Here is a 19,522-nt window from a genome sequence, read left to right on the forward strand (position 1 = left end):
TATTTATTGTTGTTGTTGTTTTCACTGCCCGCAATATTTTTACATGTATCTCAATTTAGTTTTTCTTGTCGTTGTTGTTGTGTATTTTTTCGTCTGTTGACGATTTTACGCTAACCACGGCTATCCATGACGACGCCGAGTTCTTAAAAGTTGTTATTAAATTTAATGACTGCACGTTTAGTTACAAAAACAACAACAACATCTACATTAAGTGAACTTGTGCTTGCCTCTGATTGACTTGTCTTGCCTTTCCTACCATTTTCTCTGCTTTATTTCGTTGCCGCTGTGAAGGGGTTGCCACAGCTAAGCCTCAAAACCGTTGCGACATGTTCAACTGCGTAAGCTTCTCCACTTTTTGTTTGTCCCCAAGCCACTACCACTTTGTTGCGATCCGTTGTTATTAGATGACGACTTTGTGGCATTTAGTGAAATATAAACGGGAATTAAGGTTGGCATTTTGCTCGCATTGCCAAGTGAGTTGCAAAATTAAACTCACAAATCCGCCACAGAATGCGAAGCACTGTTAGTGGCTCGTCTTCAGTGTTTTCAATTATTTTTTTTTGTTTTTGCTTTCTTGTGTTGGGGTTTGTCATTTCGAGGTGGGCCATTCGTGACTTCGCCGCATTAGCCTCTATTGTAACCAGTTTGTCTGCAGAGTTAGCTTCTGTTCGTCAAATATAATTCACAATGCATTATTTTCTAAGCGTTGTAGTTGTTGTTGTTGTTGCAGGCACCGCGTTTTATTATTTGTCGCTACTTTTTAATGACATTTAATAATATATGTGTGTGTCACTGGCACTTTTACTAGTATTTGTTGGTGTGCGCCTGCGCTGTGAGGTGTTGAATGTAAATGACCGGAAATTTTTATGGGAGTTTTTAGTTATAAATAGCTGAATGAGCGGATTTATAGGGTAAAAAAATAATATTAAAAGAGTAAACGTTAAAATTTAACTGAGAAAATTTAATGAAATTACCGCAAAAAAGAACAAAAAAGAACAACATTCGAAACTAGTGTAGAGCAATACTATGATTGTGAGCGAGTCGAGATCAGTTTCCAATACTTTTTGAATAATTCCGCATGGTTCTTGTGTAGTTAGTCTGTTGGGACGTTTTTGACTTATTTAAAGAACTAAGTAAGATTTACTTACCATCTAGTATCTGCAAAAACTCTCTTGATTTAATAAGTAAATTAGTTTTGACTTGAGGTCTCCCAAGATATTCCTTATACAAAACTTATGAATAAAGAGGTTCTACCTGTAAACAATATTAACTTACTTTAAAGGGTATTCTAGTTTAAAGGCATATATTTTAGGTAAATTTTGAAGTGTCGTAAAAAAGCCAATTCAAATTTTTACTTGGAATTTTTTTTACTGAATATTTATTAACATTATAAAAATACAGGAAAAAATTCAAAATTGAGCAGCTGATAATCGACGATTTCTACCCTCCTAGCCATATTAAACCAAAAATATGTAAATCTGATTTTACGGAAAAGTTATGATTTTTCTCACAAAATGGCGACTGCCTGAAAAAAAAAATTACCAGTAGAATAAATAGACATAGACAAGTCTATAAAGAACACACTCTAAAAATCTCAAGTAAATCGCTCGAACAGAACTTGAGAAATCATGGGTATAGTTTCGAATAAGACAATTTCGAAAGAACGCATTTAGAGTTTCACATAAAGTACCTACATTGGGCTTGCTTGGCTTTGATGAAAAAAAAAAAAACAATTTTTTGCGTTTCACTCTTCATATCGGGCATTTCTGCTCTCCTTTGAGGGGCGCGAATCTTGGAGCGGTTGTTGTTGTTATTGTAGCGGCAGAATTCAACCAATTTGACAGTTCTTGGTCCGATAAAAATCCGGGTTGGTTCCGGTTACGTAGATCCGACTGTCGTGGAACTCAGCTCACGACCAAACTTTTTTCGTGAAAAGGTTTACACTTCAGTGTTTCTTCCTGATTTCTATCATTATCTGACAAATATGTAAGTCTAAAAAGATTGATATTGATAAGATAAGATAAGATTCCGATAAATTTCAAGTCGATTGGTCCATTCCATTCCATTAATTTACTTTTGCCATCTGTTGTGGAATTGCTTCATGCAGAAATCAGTTTTGAGATACAAAGTTTATCTTGACGTGGATTGATGTACCAGATAAACTATTTCTCAGCACACGATTACCATTAGTTTTTGTATTTTTGACCTGATGACTGATTAATTGAAGATGGAAATACAAATTCAATATAAAAATTACCTCGGCACTAACGACTGAGAGCTGGAGCTCGTGTCATATTATTATCGATTTCGTCACTTTTATCAATGGCTGAGGTGGATTGAAATATATAAGAGATACTTTTGAATCCAGAAGTCATTATTGCTGTTAACCGTGCCTCCTTGAAAAGGCGAATCACTCTACTCTCTCTCATGGCTGTATTATATTTACGTTACACATTTGTATGGTGCCTCTGCAATACACTCGATGAAAAAAAGATTGAAGTAATCACTGAAATATAGCTTCAGCGAAATTTGTCTTGTTATTATAAGAATATATTTAGGTATTTGTAATGCATGTTCTCTCCAAATAAGTACTTGCTACTTATTTCTGTTCTCTGAAGTATTGTTTCGAGAAGGGAACTAAGGTGTTTCTAGCGATTTTAAAAGCTTGATCTTCATAATGGTTTTCGCAGGTTTATTTTTCTTAGAAATCAGCGACGTATGGATCGTAGCGATCAGTGAAATTCAGCTTTCCAGCTTGTCAAACTTTACACTGAAACGTCAAACTATCACTAGCAACTTTAGCAATTGTCAAACCCAGAAATTGTTAGTGCAACCCTTGCATTAATAATAATTTTATAATCTCGTGTACAGTAATTATAATTACATAAATGTTGTGAGAAAGTGGGAAATCATTTAAATTAGTTACAGGCACTAGTTATAGATAAAAAGTGCTTTACTTTAAAACGCCTTTACTTTCAAAAGCTCTTGCAACATTTGCTTGAAATCGGCGAAATCCGTTATAATTACCGTTGCGAATGCATTTTAATGCTTTCCTTAAATAATATTTGTAAGAAAGTAGTTTAATAATACTTTTAAATGAAGGAAACGCTTCATTTCCTACAAAACCTCAACAGAGTTTTTACATTTTACATAAACCAGACTCAGTTAAATACGACTTTTTATGCTAACTTTCAAGTTTCCCAGCGTTCACAAATTCGCATTTTGCTTTTACACAATAATTACGGTTAAACCTTTTCACATTTGCAATTATGTTCAGAGTGTTTGCAAATTTATTTATTTCGACATGAAGCGCTGCAACTTTATGTGGCAAAAAGTGTGAGTTATGGGCACTTCATATGCAACTCAGAGTGGAGTGAAAGTGTTGGGTTTGCTATTGAAGTAACCAAGTGGTAGTTGTCCGTCTGGTAATCAAGTATTTGAAAATATTTGCTAATGTACTTTAAAAACTAAAAAGAGGTTAACTTCGGTTGGACCGAAGCTTTCATACCCTTCACAGGTGATTCGATTTGAACAATTTCTTCGGAAGTTATAGCTTGAACAATAATTCGTACTAAAACTAAATTTTGTGTAGATATCTCGTAAAAAAAGTTTTTCATACAAGAACTTGATATGAATTGGTCAGTTCGCCAAGCCGCTATATGCTCTAGAGGACCGATATCGGCGATTTCGACAAGGGGGCAGTTTCCTAAGGGAAAATGATGTTTTATATCGATATCTCATAAACTGAGGGACTAATCCGCAAATATACGTAGAGACAAAAGGACAGACGGACATGGCGAAATCGACTCAGCTCGTCACGATGATCAGTTATGTACAAGTAAAGCGTGATCCATTTCGAGGTTCCTTACTTTTTTCAAGAAAAAACACACAAAGTTGAAATTTAATTGGGAATGTTTATAACTATTCGAAAGAATATTTTTGACATTTATTTTTTCAAGATTATCTCTTTCAAATGTAGTCCGCGGTTATCTCTCAGTTGGTCCATTCGTTAAGTCCAATTTTCGTTGACTCGTTCGAGTACTTCGACTGATAACTGGCGAATGACACGCATAATGTTTTGTTCCAAGGCCTGAATTGAAGGAGGATTGTCTGCAAAGACTTTAGACTTTGTATTGTATATCCCCACAGGAAAAAGTCCAACGGTGTAAAAAGTGGCCAATCGACCGGCCAAAAACGTAAAAATATCTCTTACCAGTGTTCTCTTCCAAATGCGCCGCTTGTTGAAACCAACGAGCTTCGATTTCGGGTATCAAATAGTAAGTTATAAGGGGGCAATAACAGTTTCCTCTGATCATATCATCATTTTGTAGGAATATGGACCGATGATTCCTCCGGCCCACAAGCCACACCAAACCGAAATTTTTTTCTGGATGAAGTGGCAGCTTTTGAACTTTTTCAGATTGCCCTTTACATACCCACGGAACAGAAATGTTCCTCATCGCTGAACAAAATTTGGCTCAAAAACGTCGGATCTTTTTGGAACTTTTCAAGAGAACATGGAGCAAAGCAATGTCGCTTGGGAAGGTCGAGGGCCTTCAGTTCTTGCGCAAGCTATATTTTGTACTCTTTCAATTTAAGATCTTGGCATAAAACATGCAAAGTCCTTCCATGCGTCAGACCGAGTTGCTGCGAACGGCGCAGAATCGAGTCTCCACGGTCTTCGTGTATACTCTCAGCTACGGCTGCTATATTTTCCTCACTGCGTGCTGGTCTTGGCCTATTAGGTCGAATATTATCCAATAATGAATGTTGGATATCAAGATAGGTGATGATGATGCGAATGCAAGGTGCGTTCCAAAGTAAATAGGACTTAAAAAAAAAAAAAACAGAACAAACTTGTAGTACGCTCAGTAGGCCGATTATGTTGAGTGGAGCACGCGAAACATATTCTTTAGAGAACGTGGATTTTCGTAAGAAAGTTGAACGGTTTGTAAAGGCGTAAGTCCTTCCATGATGAAATGTCAAACAATACTGAACGAAAATAACATTACAGCTTGACACGACTCATGCGTGATCTGTCAAAAAAAAGGCTATTGAAAGAAGTACCTTTACTTGGATGACCCGTTACATACTTTATGTGGTCTCTAATGATTTTTTCTGGTTATTAAAAATTATGTGGCACACTTAATATATACTGTTCAGGGTATACAAATAACAGTAAACATGTGAGTGGAAATTGCTGATATCTCATGAATATTCACACACCCATAAAACACCGGATATTTGAGGTTTCCTGCGCGATATGAAAATTGAGTTGTGTCCATGTGTCTCTCCCTCTTTGTGTGTGTCAGCTTAATTACCTGCTAATAAACGCCAGCTGCTTGCGGCATTTGCACTCCTTGAGCACTGCATCTACACTGCCACAGTTAATTATGTGAACTTTGTTGGTCCACAAAATAATAGACTCGATGAGCGAGCGCTGCAGCTGGCGCTTAATTGCCCAACATCGTGAGCTTCAACTGGAGCTCAGTCGATATGATTTCGTTGAAGTCACTTAAATCAAAAGTACTAAGTGGATTGTATAAGCAAATAGTATTTTATTTATTGCAAGTGGTCGGCTACTTAAGCTCACTCGCAGTACAGTTATAAATTTATTTATGTCTTCTTCGTCATGTCCACGTCGAGTCGAACAAAAGCACACCGCATTCGAATTGTCGCTTGACCCAATAACACATTTTCACTGCAGTTTATTTTCAACGCTCAGTTCTTGACTCATCTCTCTGCTCATCCCAATTTCCTGCGCTTTTCTTTGCGTCTTCTTCCTTTACCTGATTTCCGCCCCGCGCGCCGGCGGCAGCTCTTTTGTGGTATTTTACATGCAATCCGAATTAGAACCGCAAGCTCTGACTGACTGTCTACAAAACGAAATTTGCGGAATGATTTAATTAAGTGAAAACAAAGTGGCACAAAAGAAGCAACTCCCTTCGACCCCACCGTTTCCCCAACACAGTACAAAGTCGATGTCTGATGTGCCCCTCTCCAGGGCCAAGTGAGCGTGTGAACTGCGCGGACTGTGTCGTTGAGTGCGCTAGCATTTTTCACATGGTCAAAAAGTGTAGTCGGAAGATTTAAGTGGGTCGCATGTACACTTTCGTTGCGGTTGCTTGTCTTGTTGTTGTTGCTTGTTTTGGTGTGTGTTGCTCGTCTTGTTGTTAGTGCTGGTCTTGTTGTTGTTGCTGTGTGTCAGTGAAGCGCAGCGAGTTCCCTTTCATTGTCACAGTGTGATGTGGGTGAAGTGTAGAGAGTGCGCTTATCTCCCCCCTCTTGTGTGGGGAGATGCTTGCAAAATAGTTGCACACAAGCTAGTCTGTGTCTTTTTGTATTGTTGGTTGCTCGGACGCTGATTTAAATAGCTGCAAGTGCTGGCAATGGCTTATACTCTGTGCGCCCGAGCTAATGTATTGACCAATTTTCTACTAAATTGCTTAATTGTATGAAATTATCAGAATTGAAGAATTTTCCAGTAATTTTGCATTTGATGAAAACTACAAAATAAAGTTAATTTAACGCTAATAGACTGTTAGTTGATTATCTGGTAACTTCTTTGGTATCAAAGGAGAGATTTTGAAACCAAAACAATATTTTTTTGGGTTCACTACTAAGGAGTTCCAATTGCACGCATTTTTTTTTAATAAAGCGCCTTCTGGTTTATTGCAAGTGGAAGCGTTTTGTTTTTAGGATCGCCTTGGACCTTGCATTTGCTAAGGTACTAAAACAGGTACAGAGAAATGTTGCTTGGTTTATGAAAACTATTAAACTTTTTGGCGTAACTCGTTGATATTTAACCTCAAAAAGTGATCGAAACGTACCGTTAGCTATTAACTTGTTTACGACGAAGCATTACATTGCCGAAGGTCGCCTTCGCATGTTGGACGTCAATCTGGAGTCTTTCAGATTCTCATCCAGAAGAGCTAGATCAGCGACCACGTCGTGCTCGACACGCACCTGCTCAAACAGCTGTTGAAGACTGAGGTCGAAGTCGCCAATTGACGAATCGGCCCCCAGAAGTCGCTATGTTCGTCAGACCCGTGCCGTGCTCGATGGTCGTTTGACCATGAATTATTCTTTCAGATTCGTATCCAGAAGAGCTAGATCAGCGACCACGTCGTGCTCGACACGCACCTGCTCAAACAGCTGCTGAAGACTGAGGTCGAAGTCGCTAATTGACGAATCGGCCCCCAGAAGTCGCTATGTCCGACAGACCCGTGCCGTTCTTCATGGTCGTTTGACCATCTCCATCCAGCGTGAGTATCCTAAGGACCATCGCCTCGAAACCATAGCTTATGGCTTCCTTGTTTATGGAGATAATCTTGTTTTTCAATGAAATTTGGCAGCACTATTGATAGTACACCCTTATATACATATGTATTTAAAAAAAGAAGAAGAAGATTAAATTCGTCAGTTTTTTTAACTGGGCTGTTATTTAAAAATAGAAAAAATTAAGCTATAGTTTATGAAAGATTTGTACATTATAAAATTGAGTTAGTTGTTCACTTTTGTGTTTATCGTTTCTAACCCTAATTTTACAAAATTTCTCTTAACTTCGACTTAAACTGTGAGCAGATAATTTCACGTTTTGGGCCGTTCGATTGGCCACCAAGATCGTGTGATATCATACCGTTAGACTCTTTCCCGTGAAGATATGTAAAGTCTAAAGTCTATGCGGACAATCCTGCTTCGATTCAGGCCTTGGAACGAAACATCATGCATGTCATTCGCCAGTTAATAGTCATCGAAAATTGAACTCAACGGATGAACCATCTGAGACGTAGTTTCTGTGGTTTTTCTTTAAGAAAAAAATAGGAATTTTGCGAGAAGCTTATAGCTATATCTTCATCTTCATACATATATGGTAGTCTTCTAAATCAGGACCGTTTCTGCAGGTTAGAAGAGTCCAAAGATGGTAGGTCAATCTGGTTATGGGAGTTTATTTTAACGCTGAAATTTTTTGTATATATACACATATATATGTACTACTATACCGCTATCTATAATAAATAAGCAGATTTGCTTCAAATTTTTTGCTCTGCTTCTCAAAGTCAGTTCAGGGCTCCTGCAGCTCTACGAAACACTTGCCGCAGTCATTATCACAGCGTTTATTTGCACTCACAGACATTTTTTCACACAATTTAATTTTTAATTTGTACGTCTCGTTCGTGGTCTCCTGCGTGGTCTGTGGCCGCGCAACGAGGCAGCCAAGCGGAATGGAAATGCCCGACTATTCCACTTATGAAGACGCCACAAAAGGGTGTGGCGTTGAGCACACGGCGCGCTGACCACTTGTGGGACAGCCGCAGTGGTCAATGTGACTCGCTGTGGCAGCAGCTTGTGGTGGCAATTGAATTAGGCGAGATTGGATTGGACGGTGGAGCGGGGTGAGTGAGTGAGTGTTGTAGATGTATCGAGCATATCGGAGGAAGCAATTAACATTAAAAAAGTTGTAGATATCTGTATGTATGAGTGCATTTGAATTTATTGGACAAGTGGCGGCGTCGCGATTACGATGATTCCGACTGCGGCAACAATTTAAATGTTTATTTAATTTATATAAGTATGCATATTAGATGTAGTTAATTAATGTAATGCGTAAAGAGCTGCCTTTACTACAGTTTCGCTCATTAAAAATGCAGTAATACCCTCATTTTCCAGCCGTTGTGGATTTTGAGAAAAGTTTTACAGCATTTTTGTTTTTGTTTTTAAACACATACGCAGTTATATACACAAATATATATATATCTACGTATATGTGTATATGCTTGTGTAGTATATTGACATTCACACACACCTGCTTTGCGTTGCTTATACGTAATAATTTCCTTGATTTTCTGCTTTTTAATGAATTCGTGGCCGCTTTTAATTTGCTGACCTGCGCCTTTTGACTTTCGGCTTTTCACTTCTAACTTTCTTCTCTGCATTTAATTACTAATTTATATGCGTTGATCACCTGCCGTGGTCCCCACGATATGTTGTTGCCTCAACGCTTTGTTGCCCGTGGCCAGCTGGGCTGCGTTACCTGCAAGCTTTGATTTGCTTGTTGAGGTGCCACATCCGCTTCGCTGGTCGGCCTGCTGTGGTTTCGCCGCTGGCAGTGCTTTCTTTGGACACACACATACACATGAGTGCGTTGCTAATTAAGCAGAGCAGAGCTATGGAATATGCTGACTAAATATTTGCTGAAATCATGTTAAAATGTATGTGGTGTTCTATCTTGGTCCAGTAGTACCGGTTTAGTTGGAACATGTTCACGTCGAATGGTCATTCAAATCTAGAACGTGAGATAGTTATAGTTATTCTTTTTTGCGATATTTTGTGATCACAAACGGAGTGTTGCATAACCTTAAAGTTGATTTGAGCATGAAATGTGAAATTTTTAGCATTTTCGCGATATTGAAATGTACAAATTATTATATATGTACTTCTATACGAGGGCTGCTATATATATTTCTGGCCTAATAATGAAAATAGGAATATTTATCAACGAAAATGGTTTTATTGTTTTTCAAAATATTCTCCATCTCCATCAAACCAATTTTCGAAGCACTTTTTCCACTCCGATTGAGACACCTCCAAACAATGGTTTTTGAATGCTTCAACAGCATCTTCTGGCGACGAAAATCCTTGACCACGCATTATTTTCTTGGTGTGTGGGAATAAAAAGAAGTCATTGGGTGCCAAGTCAGGGCTGTACGGCGGATGACCCATCAATTCGACGTTTTGGCCGGTCAAAAAGGCGCTGGTTTGAGCCGATGTGTGAGAGCTCGCATTGTCATGGTGCACAATGATTCGTCTTCTCTTGTTCGTTTTTCGAATTACTCCGAAGACTTCAGGCAAACAAATGGTGGTGTACCACTCAGAATTGACCGTCCTACGTTGCTCAAGCGGAACAGTCGCACATGACCAGTTTTGCCGAAGAAACAGGCGACCATTTGCTTCGAAGTGTTTCTTCCACGAACAACTTTCGTTGGATTTGGCTCGTCTTGGAAAACCCACACGGTCGATTGCTGTTTTGTTTCGGGCTCATACGCATAGATCCATGATTCGTCACCTGTGACGATCTTATAAACGTCGTTTGAAGCACCGCGATCGTATTTTTTCAGCATTTCTTTACACCAATCCACACGAGCCTTTTTTTGAGCGATTGTCACATTGTGCGGGATCCAACCAGAACAAACCTTTTTTACGGCCAGGTGTTCATGCAATATCGAATGTATGCTGGTGGGAGAAATGCATAGGCATGCCTCTATCTGAAATATGTTACATGACGGTCTTGCATTATCAGTTCACGTACGGCATCGATGTTTTCTAGCACAACGGCTGTTTTTGGACGACCTTCACGGAATTCGTCTTTGAGCGAGCGTCGGCCACGATTGAATTCGTTGTACCAGTTTTTCACAGTGTTATAGGATGGTGCTTCATAGCCATACAAAGATTTTAGTTCATCGATGGTTATATGTATCACCTAAAACTAAACGAGATAGATATAGGTATAAATGTACTACTGTGATCAAATTTGAAAGGAGTATTTTGTCCATTTCATCTCCTTGAAAGTTATTCCCTCCCGCAGCAATACACTTATGCCACCGATTTTACCAGTCATCATAGCACTTGGAAAAGTCCTCCGTCGTGATGGCCATCAGAGCCTTCTTCGATTCAGCTTTTATATGCTCAATTGAGTCGAAATGGTGGCCTCGGAGTGGTCATGTGAATTTGCTGAATAGCCAGAAGTTACACGAAGGTAAATCAGGCGAATGCGTGGTTGCGGCACGATATTAGTGGAAAATGTAGCGAAATGATCACGAATAACCAATGCAGTATGAGATGGTGGTGCATTATATTCACTTTCAGAGCCTCACAAAGCGACGCATATCTCAAATACAAATGAATATTTTCACGTGAAATTTAGCATAAATGTCACTAACAGTATTACCAATTTACAGAAAAAAAATTTACCGATTCGAAAAACACGACAAGTATAAATTAAAAATTCAATTTGATCAATATACATAGTACATGTTAATGATCAGGATGACGAGACGAGTTGAAATCCGGGTGACTTTCTGTCTGTCCGTCCGTCCGTGCAAGCAGTAATTTGAGTAAAAATTTAGATATCTTGATGAAAATTAGTATGCGATTTCCTTGCCAAAAAAAAAACCAGTTCGTGATGGGTGTAACCAGACCACTGCCACGCCTACAAAACGTCAATAACCGTAAACATATAAAATGTCACATACAACTGTTATTTGACACACGGAATCGCAGTATTAAGAGGTAAACATTTTGAAAAAGTGGGCGTGGCTCTACCCTCTAATATGTTTAATTTACTTTAATATACATATGTAAGTATCTTTGAAAACACTAAGCTGCAACAACCAAGTTCAACTCGTGCAAATATTATAAGAATTTCTACCAACAGTGTGAAAACGGATGAATTCGGATGATAATCCCGCTCATTCTCCATATAAAGATACTGTTAAAAAAATGAGCGTGGTACCGCCTTTTTTTTGGTGAAATCCCATAACTCCGGACCCGACCAACAGATTTTGACAAAATTTTGTATGTGTCATTCTTCTTACATTCTTATGTCAATGGATGAAAGCCCCTAGGTGCCGTATATTTAGACTCCAGTACTTATAGTTGATTTTCGAACAAAAATATTGGTCCATATGCGATTTATAGAACTGAAATGAAGGGATAATTATACTCCTATAATGGTATGTCTGTATGTCAAAAATGTTGAATCGGATCAATACATCCCTTAGCCCCCAAATACTTAATATAAAGATTTTCGAACTTCCGGGTGACTTTGTACCGCATATATCGGCTAATATGTGAGTTATCCTAATGAAAATAATAGAGCGTCTTTGATTCATAAGAATGTATCTTTGTACCTAAAATAGATAAATTTGAGCGAAAACTTGGCCAAGCCCATATATAACTAATATCAGGATTTTCGAATATCCGGCTAACTTTACTCTGTATGATTGGTTTTACACCTTAAAGTATTTCACTGGCTTTGATTCTTGCAAGTTGCAAGAATATAAAATATTCGGTTGCGCCCGAACTTAGCCATTCCTTACTTGTTATGAGTGTATTTTTCATGGCATTACTTTCTTGGTGGTATTCAACTCAATTCAAATTGTTTTCAAATATACACACATACATTCAAACATAATTATAAAATATGTTAAATATATTTTTAAATATTTTATTTATTTTACATTCAAATTGACTGCTTTTATTTTCATTACAAATTTTTGTTAGTGATTGCTAAAAATAATTCTTAATTTCGATAAAAAAATTTAATACATTTTTATAAAGCCCAGAATTTCCCAAATATACAAAATATATATATTTTTTTACTTGAGACACGTTTATCAAACTTATTTTAATTCCATTCCATAAATGCGCCACCCTAATAGCCACCCACTAATGCTGCTGCCACCAGCCAAGATTATGGTAATTCAATCTTCACACATTTTCATGTCTGGCATTATTTCCGTAAATTGCAGCATTGTTATCGTTCTCATTTTCATTTTTTTCATATTCTTTTGCCGCTATTTCCGCTAACTTCTTATTGCTTATCGCTGTGCGCACCCCGCACATTTGCATACGAATACCTGCGCGTGGGCGTTGTTTACATTTCAGTCTCGTTTTTCGTCTGCGCCAATTTGTTTTTGTTCTTCACATTTTATGCATTGTTGTTTTTGTAGTTGCCCAACTCATTTTCATTTTCAATGTTGCACAGCACTGCCGTTATTGTTTTCATGCAACATGCCAGCGCAACAGCTGCAACAATTGCTATTGCTAACTGTGTAGCGAGTTGTTTGTGTTATTGTTGCGTTTCTCTGCTTCTTCTTCTACGTTTGTCTTCATTTCCAATTTCATTGTTTTATGCAAATTTTGTTGTATTTTTTCCGGTTGATTACCACTTGGCGGCTCGTTGGCAGCAGCACTCAATTGTTGTTGGAGTTGTTGTGGACTTTTTAATTGCTGCTCACTGCTGTGGCGCGTCGACGCACGAGGACGGGTCAGTTCGTGTTTATCTGCAGATGCCGCTGCTGATGGTTTATCTGCATAATTTTTTCGATTTTTAATTTGCATACACTCATGCGGAAAAATGATGCAATTTGCACAAATTGACTTGCTTTTTTTTTGGTTTAACATTTTTTTTCTTTTCTTCCGCGTTTTATTTTTTTTTTTTTAAATTACTTTTACTACTTGTGCATGTACATTTGTAATTTTATATATTGTGGTTGTTGCAACATAAATATTTGTTATCAATTTGATGGTCGGCTGGGTAAAAAAGCCTCAAAAGGTCAGAAACTATTTATTTATTTATTTTATTTATTTAGTAAAGTCTATGAACAATGATTCTTACAGACTAATGAAAAACTAGGATGCATATTAGAATTCTAAAATAATTAAATTACAATAACATGAGTAGATAACTTAAACTAAAAAACAGAATTGAGGGTATTAATGAAGGAACCCTAGAGTGAGAAAAATCAAGTAGAACTTTCTCGGAAATCGAGTTAAACTCCCGAAGTATTTACACAGAGTATTTACACAGAAGTTTATTTGCTTCGGCGCGCTCTGCTATCATATTAACAGTTAATCTCAGTTGAAGTTATGATTCCGTGCGAAGGTGTAATATTTGACCTGGTTTCTGTGATCTCAAATAACTAAAATAATAACCAAAATAATAAGCAAAACAGTAATTGAAACAATAACCAAAACAGTAACTAAAACAATAACGAAAACCAAAATAATAACCAAAAACAATAACAAAAAGAATAACTAAAATAATAACCAAAATAATAACCAAAACAAAACAATAACTAAAATAATAACCAAAATAATAACCAAAAAAATAACCAAAACAATAACCAAAATAATAACCAAAACAATAACCAAAATAATAACCAAAATAATAACTAATATACTAACCAAAATAGTAACCAAAACAATAACCAAAATAATAACCAAAACAATAACTAAAATAATAACCAAAATAGTAACCAAAACAATAACAAAAATGTGTTGAGTCGATCCATTAGAGTTGTTGAGATCTTTTGCTATTTATCCAGGGTCAACGCGTCGATTTCCAAGCCCTGTTTCTTTAACTTTGTCGCTGATATCGTCATTAACAGAAGTGAATGAACGACTTGTATGCGACAAGTTTTCGATAACTACACGACTTTTATGGTATGCTTTATGCCTTCCAAATAATCGTAATAAAACACTTCTGCAACATTTCGGACTTTAAAATAGTAAGAATCCAACATACTCGAACTTAGAAGCAAGATAGCGGTAAACAAACTCATTAACGAAATGAACCGTAAAATTATAAACAATTTCATAGTCTTATTTCGTTCCTGACATAACGAATCAATATATTTTTCTGTTCATCCTGCTCAAAAAAAGTAAGGGTACGAAATTCTCTTAACCTCTATTTCTTTCATTCTTTTTAACTTCCATTTCTGGAGAATATGTTATCACACATCCCATTAAAGCTGCAAATGCGTTTGACGAGGCATGAATCTTGTATGTGGTCTCGCATTATCTTGTTGGAACACCACACCCTTTCTATTTATCAATTATCACCCCTCATCACAATACACAGAATTAGTCGTGGTATTGTCGGGAAAAATATCAATATAAACAATATCTTTGGTACCTCACCAAACAGACAACAAACCGCTTTATGGTGAGTATCGGTCTTCAAAGTGGCTTGAGCTGGTTCTTCTTTTTTTGACCTTGATCATTTGCGCTTAAAATTTTTGTAAACAAAACACCCACTTTTCGTCGCCAGTAACTATAAAATTTATCAGTCCTTCGACGTTTGATAAGCAAATCACAGTCGTTAATGCGATTAAGCAAATTTCGTTCTATAAAAACATGAACCCATTTGCTAACATTCAAAATTGATCCTTTTATGTGCTTGAGAGTGGTCACGTTAGACAAACTTTCAGCAATGTCTAGGGTTGTTCTTCGACGGTTTGCATCGGCCAATGAGTTTATTTTAGCCACACCGTATTCAAGAGGCCTTCTAGGACCTGGTGAATCAGCATAAAATTTTGCAAAATAAATTTGGCATTGGCGTTCTAAAATGGTGTTTTCGACGATCTTCTATATTCGATAGGGAACCAAAGAAGGTTGGGTTAGGTAAATAGGCTGATCATTCATGAGGCCACCTTGACTGCATAGTCGCTTGTCCGTTGTGCTGCTCAGAACGCCTAGGTATGGGTCACAGAACTCCTAGAGCCTGCTACGAATTTATTGAGTTGGCTAATATCTATTTCCGCTAATTGGCGAAAGCTGCGAATTTTTTAGATGTTTCCACCTCCAAAAATTTGCGGGACATTTTTTTTACAAAGAAGTCTTACTATATCAGTTGTTCAAATATATGACAGTAAAGTGAAAACCTCTATAAGAACAGCTGTTGTCATCAGAAGAAATTATTTAGTGAACTCCTCAATATATGCTTTTTATATATGAGCAAGAACAACAGAAATCTTAAACGTTGCCTACATTGAGGCTTAACTTATATTTTACCCGAGTCGCATACCTAAATGACTAAAAATTAGTTGAGACACATTTCTAAGCTATAATTAGTAAACATTTATGTATTTATGTTAGAAATAAATGCTTTTTTAGAGTTAAAGAACTTCTACTCTTTGAAATAAAGTAAAAAAATTAAAGAAATGACCAATAGACAAGACTATATTAGGTCGCAATTTTCATGGCAATTGAGATTTGGAGAAAGACTGGGTTGATTATACTAACTGAAGAATATTGTTGTAATTACAAAAAATAGTAGTTAAATATTATATTAAAAAAAGTATATTGCGACTTATAAAGAAACGGCAACTACTCTCCAAAACATATTCCACTCAAAATCATATCTTAAATAAAATTTTCGTCCATATTTCACCATTTATTCCACTTCTGACTAACAGCTGCTTAGAAAAGCAAAATGCATTTGCCTGCGCTGCCCTCGGTAATCTTTCAAGATGTTTTGAGCACAACTCGGGAACTTTCAGACAAAGTTCCGCCTGCGACGACAGCAATTGTGGAGCGTGAACATGTGTTGCATGCAGCACGTTGTCAGTAACAAAAAGCCATTGTTATCCTCATTGCCGCGGCATAATGTTTGGCCCATTTTGAACGCAGCGTTGCCACTTCAGGTTGTGTAGGCCAGTGAAATTTCCGTAATTTCTTACAGTCGCGCGGGTGTGTGTGTGTGCACACGCTCTCACTCACTTGCTTTCCACTTTTCCATGACTGAAATACGTGCTGTGGCGATGCAGTCATCGCCGTGTGGCACATTTCCTTATGTCATTTGTGGCAGCATCTTGTGCATATTCGCCATTACCGTTGCTGGTGCTGGCTGCCTGCCGGTGGGGCGCCTCGTTGCAGCGTATTTTCCGCCATTTCTTGCTTACTCTTGTCTTCTTCTTTCTTGCAACTCGTCTTCTTCTTCTTCTTACATAATTTTTGCGCTGTGGCACTGATTTTCCGCTGCATCTGTGCCCCACTTGTGTCAACGTCGGCCTCTTCGGGCGACGCAGTGTCTTCGGTGACATTTATAGGCGACAACTCACATCTTTTGTTTTTGTTAATGCAACAACACGTGCCTTTGTATGTGCCTACGTATGAATATATCTGTGTATGTGTGTGTGTGTGTGCTGTAGCGTTTCAATGCGTCGCGTGTTGAGCGTATGACACTGATTGTCGTTGTTGCGTCACGTGTCTGCTGTACATGCAACACTTTATTTAGCACCCCATTCCTCACCAACACTCCCGCGCGCACTAACGGTTTTGTCGCTTCATTGTCGCCAAATTCGCCACTGTGGCACGAAAATTCTCACTGCTGTGGCATGGCGCTCGCTGGCCGCGCCCGTCGGCTATTGAATGAAATGGAGCGTACGCTGCACGCTCAACTGCTGTCGTTGCTAGCAGCGCGGTGCGTTGGCAAGGGCAGATGCACGTTATTCACATCACTGTTGTTGTTCTTGTTGTTGTTCGGTGGGTGCTTTTGTTCACGCTGTCGCCGCTGTTGTCGCTTCAATTTCGATTTCATTCGAACGGAAGTGAATGTTACTTTTAATTATTTCCGCGTGCTCGCCCCGCGCACATCTTCCCAACGCTTGTTTTTGTTGTTTTAAAGTTGCATCACTTTTTATTTCTCTCTTTCTATTTGCGGTTGGCATATTGAGTGAGCGCGTGATTGCACGAGCTTGTAAGCTCGCTTGTTTGCATGACAGCTTCTATGTGTGTGTGTCTGTGTGTCAGTGTGTGTGTGGGTGGAGCGATTGTCATGTTGTTTGTAGCACTTAACACTTTAACAAATTATTTGTTTGTTCCAAATACTTTGCTGCAATCACGAAAAATATTTTTTTTTAATTTTTTATTCTTCTTTACAGATTGCCACAAAACGAGCTTGCGTGTTGCAGGAGGTTCTATTTGTTAGTTTTGGTAAGTGATGATAGTTTTTATATACTTTTTTTGACAAATTGTGTTTATTGCCACACTTTTGAACAGTACATCATAGATCAGCTGGATTTAATACCATCTGATCAAATTTGACCCAGACTGACATTTTCTTTTTAATAAAAAATTTTATTGTCGCCTTTAAAATAGGCTCCAACCCCAGATCATTCCAATGCATAATCCAATTTTATGTACATTTCTCATAATTCTTTTGATTACCTTTAGTGCCTTTAACAATTTTGTTTTGCTTCGGTTTCGGCTAACTTTTGGAGCACCATTCGCTGGATCGTTGAACAGTTTCGTTTTCATACTATAATATACTCATAAACCCACGAATTATAGCATAAAAATCAGCCCATAATTTGCATTGAGGACACTACGAAATTTCTGTTGGCAGAAAACCGTGAAGATTCCTTAAATTGTCTTTTTATCCAATCTAGTAATATAAAACAGGGAAATTAAGCGAATATTAGGAAGTGTTTTCATCCAGGACGACAGAACTTCCAGCCAGCGTAGCACCCGAAAAGGGGTGTATGAACTTTTATATTTCTCGCTGAATCTCTAGGTCACCTGTTCGTTTATATCGTCTTTCCCTTCTCTGCTTCCCCACGCGTGTACTTCGAACCCTCTAGACTGAGTGTTTTCATCCATTCGGACGAATGCGCAGCCGAACGCAGTCTGTTAACTCTTGAACTCTGTCTGTCGTTGTATATTTCGTCATAGCTCATCGTTCCATCGACTGCCGTATTCACCGTTGCCAATGCGCAAAGGACCATAAATATTCCTTTCTCTCGAAAACTCGTAACGCTGGCTTATCAGATGTACCTCTGCAGCGTATAGCAGGACGGGGATGGTGGGTGACTTATAGAGTTTTTTTTTGTTCGTCAAGAGAGGACTTTACTTCTCTTTGGAACTATGTTTCCAAATAGCGAAACTCAAAAGTTCGATTCGTGGAACGCGCCATGTGTTCATTGAAACTGTTAAGAAGCATTCGCTAAGGCACTGAAAGCTATGCCAGCCGAAGCTTTTAACAATTATATGAAAAATCGGTGGGATTTTTGTATCTATTCAAAAGGAGCCTATCAGATTTGAAAGGCGATAATAAAAATTTGCATTGAAATTGGAGAAAATGTTGCTTTTCTGTTAGTCCGGGTCAGATTTGATCAGTTGGGTTCAAGTTCGAGTCTGGAAATATTAAAAAGACGGTCGCAGTTTACAACGTAATGTTAAACTGCAAAGCTTATATCCTGTATAATAGATATTTTCATAAAAATCCATTAATTATTTGCTGTCCAAGTATTAGGGAAGGTAGCAAGATGATTGTCTATAGGATCTACTTTATCCAGAAGCATGGGAAGGTTTTCAAGAAATATTTGCAGCCTTACATTCAAGCTAAATAAAGCATAGATTTATTGTTTTATAAGTCAAAGTCCTGAGACGCGTACAGCACATCTGCGATTCTCTTCGTTGGGCTCAAACATATTGCCGCTTGGGTAGAGCCTCCAGACTGTAAGTTAAAATTCAGTGCATCCCGTTTTACGTACTCATAATCTTCAAAGACCTAACTCTACAAGTCACTCATCATCCCAGTTCTGCCATATGATGCAGAGGCATGGACGAGGACAACATTTGATGAGTCGGCCTTACGAGTTTTCGAGAGAAAAGTTCTGCGGAAGATCCCTTAACCTAAAAAACTTTTCACAATAAATTTTAATTAACGCTTAAGGGTTCTCTACAGTTTTGAAACCACTCCAAAGGTTGTTTGTCTACGACTCACACGGAGCTTTTCAATTTATTTCAGAGTAAATCTGCATTCAATTTTATTTCACTTAAGCAAAGCATAACTCCATGCCACACTCCACTCAAACATTCATTACACAGCAATGCACACTTCCATACCAACAACCATATATACAAATATATATATATTTACAATTTCAATTTCAATTCCCAACCAATCAAAGTGCGAGTATCGGCGCATCTATCAAAGAAATCTCAAATCAGCCAC

General features: G+C 37.9%; 1 protein-coding gene across 1 annotated transcript in view; it reads left to right on the forward strand.

Annotated features, from left to right (window-relative positions):
• Window positions 1–19,522, forward strand: part of LOC126767623 (probable serine/threonine-protein kinase yakA) — a 256,576-nt gene that overhangs the window by 55,062 nt on the left and 181,992 nt on the right. The window contains exon 2 of the mRNA XM_050485080.1: window positions 17,448–17,499. The gene's annotated coding sequence lies outside the window, so the exon portion shown is untranslated. The remainder of the gene's footprint in view (window positions 1–17,447; window positions 17,500–19,522) is intronic.

Source organism: Bactrocera neohumeralis, chromosome 2 (assembly GCF_024586455.1).
Source record: "Bactrocera neohumeralis isolate Rockhampton chromosome 2, APGP_CSIRO_Bneo_wtdbg2-racon-allhic-juicebox.fasta_v2, whole genome shotgun sequence".
Classification (NCBI taxonomy): Eukaryota; Metazoa; Arthropoda; class Insecta; order Diptera; family Tephritidae; genus Bactrocera; species Bactrocera neohumeralis.